The sequence below is a fragment of the Gorilla gorilla genome, chromosome X, assembly GCF_029281585.2.
Source record: "Gorilla gorilla gorilla isolate KB3781 chromosome X, NHGRI_mGorGor1-v2.1_pri, whole genome shotgun sequence".
NCBI lineage: Eukaryota > Metazoa > Chordata > Mammalia > Primates > Hominidae > Gorilla > Gorilla gorilla.
Genome location: NC_073247.2, coordinates 87,753,951 through 87,758,227, shown reverse-complemented (window position 1 = coordinate 87,758,227; position 4,277 = coordinate 87,753,951). Strand labels below are relative to the sequence as shown.

General features: G+C 38.6%; 1 pseudogene; it reads right to left on the bottom strand.

Moving 5' to 3' along the window:
• Window positions 1-3,568: 3,568 nt before the first annotated feature.
• Window positions 3,569-4,004, bottom strand: LOC101142415 (ADP-ribosylation factor-like protein 5A; annotated as a pseudogene).
• Window positions 4,005-4,277: the final 273 nt, after the last annotated feature.

The window sequence follows — 4,277 nt, the reverse complement described above, 5'->3', positions numbered from 1 at the left end:
AACAGATGCTGGTGAGGCTGTGGAGATATAGGAATGCTTTTACACTGTTGGTGGGAGTGCAAATTAGTTTAACCATTGTGGAAGACAGTGTGGTTATTCCTCAAAGATCTAGAACCAGAAATACCATTTGACCCAGCCATCCCATTACTGGGTATATACCCAAAGGATTATAAATCATTCTACGATAAAGACACATGCACACATATGTTTATTGCAGCACTATTTACAATAGCAAAGACTTGGAACCAACATAAATGCCCATCCATGATAGATTAGATAAAGAAAATGTGGCACATATATTTCATGGAATACTATGCAGCCATAAAAAAGAATGAGTTCATGTCCTTTGCAGGGAGATGGATGAAGCTGGAAGTCATCATTCTCAGCAAACTAACACAGGAACAGAAAATCAAACACTGCATGTTCTCACTCATACATGGGAGTTAAACAATGAGAACACATGGACACAGGGAGGCGAACATCACACACTGGGCCTTGCAGGGGATGGTGGCAAGGTGAGGGAGGTCATTAGGACAAATACCTAATGCATGTGGGGCTTAAAACCTAGATAAGAGGTTGATAAGGTGCAGCAAAGCACCATGGCACATGTATACCTATGTAATAAACCTGCACTTTCTGCACATGTATCCTAGAACTTAAAGTTAAAAAAATACATGCATGTGTGTGTTCATGAGAGCACAATTTACAATAGCAAATACATGGAATCAACCTAGGTACTAAACAATGGTGGATTCAATAAAGAATATGTAGTACATACTATGGCATACTATCCAGCCATAAAAATGAATAAAATTATATTATTTGCAGCAACATGGATGCAGCTAGAGGCCATTATACTCAGCAAATTAATGAAAAAATAGAAAACCAAATACCACATGTTATCACTTATATGCGGGAATTAAACTTTGGGTACACATGGACATAAAGATGGGATCAATAAACAATGGAGATTACTAGGGGTTAAGGGTTGAAAAACTACCTACTGGGTACTCTGATTACTACCTGGGTAATGAGATCAATTGTATCCCAAACCTCAGCACCATACTACAAACCCATGTAAAAAACCTGCACATATACCCCTTGAATCTAAAATAAAAGTTGCTTTTTTTTTTAAAAAGGCTCAATACTCACATTTAAATATTTTTCTCTTCTACCTTAGGCCCTAAACCAGGTGTGGCTTTTAGTCACCAAGAGTCTTTACTAAAATTAAGATAAACTTATCTTGAAATTTCTATCCCACCCACACACTTGGCTCCTCTCTGTCCTCCTAGGTTCCTTCTTATTTTCACTGTGAGAGCATAACTGCTCTAAAAATCACTATAGCACACAGCACCTGTACAGGTTAGTAGTGTGAGTCATTCATTGAAGCTGGTTATCGGTTCCGGCACATTTAGATGAAATTGTGATGCTTTGAAGAAGAAAAATAAATTAGCTCTCAGCTGAGGTGAAATGTGCAGCCGAGCACTTCAATGCTCAAACATAGTTTCTTACACTCAATTTCACTTGCTGTATCTCTAGGAGAAGGGGGGGTGGGTGGCGCTAGAAGTTGCACATTGTTCCACCATTTCCTCTTGCCTCATGGATATTGAGGGCTTGGGTTTGGGCACAAGGATTGGATCTTTGACCATAGGACAATAGGCAGAGACACTGGATCCTCTCAGAGTTGTCCTCTGGGCCCCTCTTCTCCTCCAACCATGACCCCAAACACACATGTGTAATCTTACCCTCCTCAAGGTGTATCGTCAGAACTCTATTCCTCTGATTGGAGTATGTATAGGCACAAAATGGGTGCAGTCAGTCCTGCCTAGAAATGTTCCAAGATAGTGCACTTGTTTGTTTGTCAGAAGCCCTGGATTCTGTTTGAGCTCTTTACTAACCAAGAGTCTCTTACCTGCCCTGGGCTTCAATTTCCACTAGTGGTTAGTAATAGAAACTTTTTTGGGGGGAGGGGTCAAGTTACTTCTTAGTACAAATAATACATTGTATTAATCAATTTGTAAGTCAAATTCTGAAAATCATTCAAAAAAACAATTGCATTTTATAATTGTCAAACAATGCATTTATGTAATAGAAGATACAACAAAATTTAGAAATAAAAAATCTCACACTATACTCCAAATACTAAAATAAGAAAGAAGAAATTTGCAAATTAAGAAATTATCAGTGTTGCTCAGAAACATGCCTTTTACTCTGAAATTCACTTTAACTGCTTGATATATAATTTAATACTTAAAAATAATATAGCTAAGTTGTTTAATAGTGTTTATAGAATGTTACTTTTCTAAGTAGACATGTTTCACACAACAGTTTTCAATTAATACTGAGAATTCATTTGATATATATATATATATTTTTTTCAGACAGTCTTGCTCTGTCGCACAGGCTGGAGTGCAGTGGCGTGATCTCAGCTCACCGCAACCTCCACCTCCCAGGTTCAAGTGATTCTCCTGCCTCAACCTCCTGAATAGCTGGGATTACAAGCGCGCACCACCACGCCCAGCTAATTTCTGTATTTTTTTAGTAGAGAGGGTTTCACCATGTTGGTCAGGCTGGTCTCGAGCTCCTGACCTCGTGATCGCCTGCTTCGGCCTCCCAAAGTGCTGGGATTACAGGCGTGAGCCACCGCGCCTGGCCTCATTTGATAATTTTAATCATAATTTATGATTCACTGATTAATGGATTAATAATTCAGTAATTTAGATGCCATAAGGACCATTGATAGGAATACTCTGATAGTTTCTCATTGTACAATCCTGCTCATTAGTAATACTAAGCCAAGAATCTGATAGCTATCCCACTCTGAGTTACATGTTTCCATGTGTGTGATTGGTCAACAACAAAAAATAGATACACAACGTCATGCTTTCTCCTTTTCCGTTTCCTTTTTTTTTTTTTTTTAACAAGCAGCTCAGTGATTTGGTAGGTTGGTTAGTACAATACAGAGAACATATGGAGAAAGTATAAAATGGCACTTAACACCAATGTCAATACGTATCTCATTATGGTTGTAACTAAGGATATCGTTAATATTTGTACTGTTTTTCTTTAGAACATAAATCAAAGTCATTAACTTGAACTTGAGGTTCATACACAATACACACACAACATTAAGCAAAATACTTAAGTAACATTACTTTTTAAAATATTGGAAACTGAATATCTGTGCTGATTTGTATTTTGACTTAATGGAACAAGAAGAAAACAACATTCAACTAGGGAGGGTTATGCTGATAATAAAGCTCTTAAATTTCAAAATGTCTTCCTCTCCCTTTGTACTTACCACAGGCTACACAATGTCCTGAGAAGATTCATTATGAGAAAAATGTCTATTACAGCTTTAATAACTTACTCTGAAAAAACTAATGAGAAAGCAAATTGGAAGGTGAGACTTCATCTTTGTTTTCATTAAGTGGTCTTAATTTTTCTTCTTATAGAAAAAGTTTAAATCAGTTTATTATAAATATATCTAAACCGTTATTTTTTGCAGCTTTCAGGTAAAGCCTGGCACTTCATTTATACAAAATCTGTGAGAAGACGTCAGTAGAAATCACATAATCTGAAGTCGTGACATCATCCATTCAAGTCCTTGGCACAATCCCTCGCCAGTTAGAGCACAGCATGCCTGGGTATGCCACTGGTGATCTTTAATAGAAGTTAGTTTCAAAAACTGGGAGATTTCTGCTACAGTCATGCATTCTTTAACATCTTGTTTATTAGCAAAAATCAGCAATGCACCTTTTCTTAGGTCCTCATGTGCTAACATTTTATAGCGTTCTTCTCTAGTTACAGAAATCCTCTCTCTGTAGTGTCCACAACTATTACAAACTCTGTGTTAATATATAAGTGTTCCAGGAAGAACGAAGAGATTCTTGGCCACCAATATCCCATATTAGGAAACGTGTATTATTAATCACTATCTCTTCTACATTACTTCCTACTACAAGAGATGTATGTACAACTTCATTCATAGAAAATTGTTAAAGGTGGTAGTTTTCCCTGAATTATCCAGCTTAACAATGATAACTTTGTGCTCCTGGTGATTGAACAGTCTCCATATTCTCGTGAAGAGAATTCTCACAATCTCCGGCAGCCGCCCACACCTTCAAACACCCGGGCCGCCTGGCCTCCCCCGGCTCAGGCTGAGGGGGAGGAGAGAGACGCGCTGGAGCCTCCGCCTCTGCTGCTGCTCCCGCGCTAGCCACAGGCCCACTTCCAGGGAACTAGAGGGAGGCCAAAGCCCAGGCCGCCCTGCCGCG